Consider the following 4,932-nt stretch of genomic DNA (forward strand, 5'->3'; position numbering starts at 1 on the left):
AGCTACCTCACCTCATGGGGAGAGGAGCATTAAGCAGAACTCCCACTCGAGTGTCAGTGACACTTTTAACAGATAGGCAGGCTGAGTCAGGTGCTTGTTAGTGGGGTTATTATCTGTTGTGAGGAGGTGTTGGAGCAGTTAATACAGCTTACTGGGGGGAGGCGGGGATATGGCTGCTTGGAGCAACATTCCCTCCTGCCTGCAGAGCCTGTCTTCCACCAGTATCCTACCGATTTGTAGTGACTTGCTTTCTCCATTAAAGATACATACGTATGATGCTGGGCTTTGATACTAAAATAATTGCTTTCTGGGTTACGACTGTAACATTGGCACAATAGAAAGCTATTTGCTTCAGTCACAAGAAAACTTGGAAATAATTCATTTGGCTCCTGCTGATGCTGTGAATGTATTACTTCTTAACTGAACGGGCCTGATATTATTTGATGCTAGCTTAAATCCATGGGACACATGGCAAAGCTGCTGCTCAGCAGGTGCCAGTGTTGATCATGAGGGCATGCAGCTGCTTTCCTGAGTGAGCACACAGGTCTCTGGGATTGCTTGGAGGAGCATCAGCCCAGAGGAGCACTGTGTCAGCAGGTAGGCAGCTGCCAGGGATTGCTGGCAGTGCTTGGAAGTCCTTTTTGTGGGGATGGGCAGTGGGGCTCTGCAGCACAGGGAAGGCTGGAGCCAGGCAAAGGTGGCTGCTGGTGTGTGGCAGAGACATCAGGGTGTGGCAGAAAGCTGAGGAAAAGCCTAAAGGCAGAAGTCAGAAAAGCACTCATTTTATGTAAGGGCTTTTCTGAAATAACATCAAAATTATTTTGTCAAATTCAGAATGGAATCCTCTTAGCAAAGCTGTTCCAGTATTTTATTTTTCACTGTACAATTTTTTTTTTTTTAAGCAGATAAAGCTTGTGAGATTGAAAAACAGTGGAAGGAACTTGTCAAACTATTCTCTTTCCCTTTTTCTCCTAAATCTAAGAATGCTGAGTTCTGGGCCATTTTTAAGGTTTCTGATTTTCATCTGATCTAAGACTATTTGAGTGCAAATAATGTCGACTTACATCAAAACCTTAAGAAGGATTTAGATAAATTTTATTGTTGTTTTGTTAGCAAAATAATTTTTAAACCATACTGAACAATTGCTTAATCACTGGGTAATAACATTTGTTGAGCTTGTGAGAATAAGCACTCAAGGATTGTGTTTGTACACTTGTAGTCCTGTGGGTCAAACAACATTTGCTTAAACTGTGTGTGCTTTTTATTTTTAATCACAGGCATTAATTAAGGATGGAATTAAGAATTTCTGAACCTGGGGGCTGTTTTCATCTGAATCTCTGGGCTGAGAAGGGCCTTTGTAACCATTGCTCTACTGCTAGACATAAATCAGCCTTTTAACCTTGGGTCTACAGTAAATTGATTTATAGTGGCATTGACTCTGCTGCTGACACGTCTGATCAGGAAGTGGACTGAGCTTTCAGGAAAGATCACGCTCTGCTCTTCCACTGTAAGCAAGTTAACATAGTCATATTAACAGCTGATTTATAGTTTGTATATTAATAATGTCTGTTTTGTGTTGTTACTTTTCTGGGTGAGATGTTATTCCAAGTAAGGTCTGGGTGTTGTGCAGAAAGAATTCAGCTGGGAATCTGTACAAGGTCACTAAGTGTGTTTAAGAGTGTGCTTTTAAAAGAGTTAAAGTGAAATTGAGCCCCAAGTGCAGAAGACAATGTAAAAATTTGTGGTCTGCAACGTACTTTTTCAATAACAGCATCTTTTAAACATCAAAAGGCACAGATGTGGTTACTCTGAGAGTGTGCAGAAGATGAATAATGCTGTTTTCTCCCTCTGCAAAGAAAACAATGAGTGCTGCTTATCAGGCCCTCTGGTACGGGCTCAATGTTTGCTGGCATCCCCAGCCATCCTTGTCTCCTGCTGGAAGCTCAGGTCACAAGTTCCTGATGCAGGGCCAGAGCTAGCCCAGGGCACAGAGGAGCAAGTGGCTCTTGGGTACTTCCAGGGGCAGTTCTGGTTTTGCCTTTTGCTCCAGGCAGGTTCAGTCTGGGCCAGAACATCTGGCTTTTCTTCCCATGTTTTGGGGTGCTCAAGGTTTGGGGTGTTTGGTTACCCAGGCTGCCCACTGCCCTCCTTACAAGAGGTGTGTTATCAGATACAGATGTCCCTCCTCTTCATCGCGTTTTGCCACAGAAGCAGCACAGTGTTGTGGCTCTTTTCTTTATTTTACAGATGAGAGATGCCCCATAATGAGCATGGTGACCTCTACAGCTCTTCCTTTCCTCTTGTCCTTGATTTTCTCCCTTTGGAGCCTAATTGTGAAGAGAAGGCATCAGGAGATCGAGCCATGCAGTAATTAAACCCATGTCAAAGATTAAATGAAAGTGTTTAACCCTATTTGAATGTGCTATTCTAAATTTCAGGGTGTAGATTCTGTATTTGGGAAGGAAACTTACTGTGCTTGGCTGAAGCAAATGCTAAATTTTCTAGACTTTTGGGATGTATGTGAATAACAGGGACTGGGAGCCTGGATCACATAAATCACATAAATCTAGGGGGGCAAAAATGACATTTTTGATGGTTTTAATATCTACTAGACCTATTTTGTTAAACAGTACTTAAAAACACATTTATCATAAGTTGCTTATTAATATGCATATCATGTACACCATCATGCTGATCAACCTGAAAAAGAGCAGTTTCTCAGCTGATAATCTGCTGTGCCACAAGGTCAGGTTAGAAGTCAAGACTCCAGGGATTAAATTGTGGTCCCTTTGAAACTGATAGGCATCTTGCCAATCACTTTGGATTTGGCTCTGTTTTGCTGTTTATCTGTTCTGATTCTTATCAGTGATTTGCTGTGGGACTTGAGCAAGTTCTTTAACTCTTCTGCTCTTTTACCTTTTCCAGCAGTTTTTCAAAACCCTGTGTATTGCGTGTAACACACAGTAAGTTCAACATATAAATACATCAGATGTGAGTGTAATGTTAAAAAACTTGGGATGATCAACTCCTCTGATTTTTTTTTTCTTGATACACTGATTTCCTGTTCAGGATTGTGGGTAAGAAACCAAAGAAATTTCCTACTTTGAGAAATGCAATTTTTGTAGGAGAATATTTTTCATTCTGTGGGTAACTTTCTGAACTGTTTTCCATAAGTTCTGTGAGCCAGCCCCTTTTTTAAGTTAGTGGCAGGGTTGCAAGAGTAGAGTTTAAGAACTTAATTTGGTGCCTGATGCACGTCCCAGGATGCTGATGGGAAAGGTGTGCAAACTAAGCTGCATAGCACATGTTCTCTGCAGGCATCATAGGACACAGCAAGCACCACCTGTGCAGAGAACCACAGCCACGCTACTCCCTAAGAACTGCAAATCTCATTTCTCCAGTTGCATCTCTTGTGTCTAAGACAATGCATTTGCCTGCTGTTGAAAGGAACATCCCCCCTCCTTCACAGCAGCCTGGGCTGCAGGCACACTGCTGCTGCAGCCAGGCACCCAGTGCCCTTGCTGGGTAAATTGACTGGTGTTGTGGAAAAGAGAGCCACCAAAACTGATGTGGGGCTGGTGGAAAGCAGGATCACTTCAGGGGAGCATGAGGTTTATTGTGGCATGGAATCCTGCTCCCAGCATTGTGGTGAAATTCAAACTCTACTTTCTATGCCTGAAATCAAAGGAAGTCAAACACTTGAATACCTTTGACTATACCCATGCTGCTGGAGGCCTGACTATATCCTTGCAGCCCTGATGAGCAATCCCTCACTCCCAGGGGAAAGCTGTGTAAAGTGGCCCTTCTCCTGACACCATCAAGAGGGGACATGTCTGGCCTTTGCATGATAACCCTGGTGAGCAGGTAGAATGGGCCATGTCCCAGTCATTCCAAGGGGATTCTGCACTGATGAGGGATTGCTCCTTCCAAGGGGATGCTGCACTGCTGATGGGTGAGCTCTTTCTCCCAGAACAATGTAGCCTTGGTCATCTTAATTACTACATTGTGTTGTTCCCTGAAAATAAGCCTGGTCATTTTCTTGGAAGACACAATTGGGCCAGGAAGCCTGTTGGAAGTTCAACAATACGGGCTGTACCCAAGTTCATGTCCTGGACCTGTTTAGTTCCACAGTGCCTGTGTTTCATTCACCACCAAGGGTGTCATTATTTCCCAGTACCTTTGCAGTTCAGTGTTGGTGCTGCACCACAGCCTGATGGATGCTGTTGCAGTAGTACAACACAAGGTACAAGTTGTCCATCCAGGAAAGTAGCAAGCAGGTGTACACAGGGTGTTTCCATGTTGCAAAACCTGCTGGAACAGTGTTGGAAGATTGACACAGAAAGGAGGAGCCAAATTTGTAATGGTTCCTTTCATGCTTTTTCTCTGGGAAATCAACTGGACTGTGCCAGCTTTTGGTGTGATTGAGGTGTGGGTGGTCAGGGGAGTGAGTTAGAAAACTAAATTATTTGTAATAGAGGTGCCCCCAGCTTTGTGCTAGCGGATGTTTCCATGCCCTGGGATCCTGGTATGGAATGGAAGTGCTGTTTAAGTGGAACAAAAAAAAGGGGTGAAGGCAGCAGGACTGCAAGGAATCTGGAGAGATCACTTGCTCTGCACACTGCTGTGAGGCTCCAGGGGTGCCTGTGGCTGTCTGCTTTGCACACCTGACCCATTCATCTCTAGGCTCAAACTGAGTGAGAGCAGCCGCCCTGCCCCACTCTCTGCCAGGCCCCACAGGTGCTGCTCCCCAACCCCGAGAAAGAAGTCCACGTTTACAGCAGGAAGTCCTCTTCCCTCCCTTTCCCTTTTAAGGCTCCTGGCAAAGCTGTGCGATTCTTATCTGGTTTCTGCAGAGCCTTGAAGTGAGGTCATTCAGGAAGTTTAATCAATCCTGTACAATTGTCACTACATCCTTGGCTGCACATTGTACTA

General features: G+C 44.3%; 1 long non-coding RNA gene across 1 annotated transcript; it reads left to right on the forward strand.

The window, feature by feature from the left end:
- Positions 1-354: 354 nt before the first annotated feature.
- LOC134563032 (uncharacterized) lies at positions 355-2,400 on the forward strand. Its single transcript, XR_010083305.1, has 3 exons — positions 355-597; positions 1,278-1,507; positions 2,248-2,400. It is a non-coding gene; the product is annotated as an uncharacterized LOC134563032 (long non-coding RNA).
- The last annotated feature ends 2,532 nt before the right edge of the window (positions 2,401-4,932 follow it).

This window comes from Prinia subflava, chromosome 1, assembly GCF_021018805.1.
Source record: "Prinia subflava isolate CZ2003 ecotype Zambia chromosome 1, Cam_Psub_1.2, whole genome shotgun sequence".
NCBI lineage: Eukaryota > Metazoa > Chordata > Aves > Passeriformes > Cisticolidae > Prinia > Prinia subflava.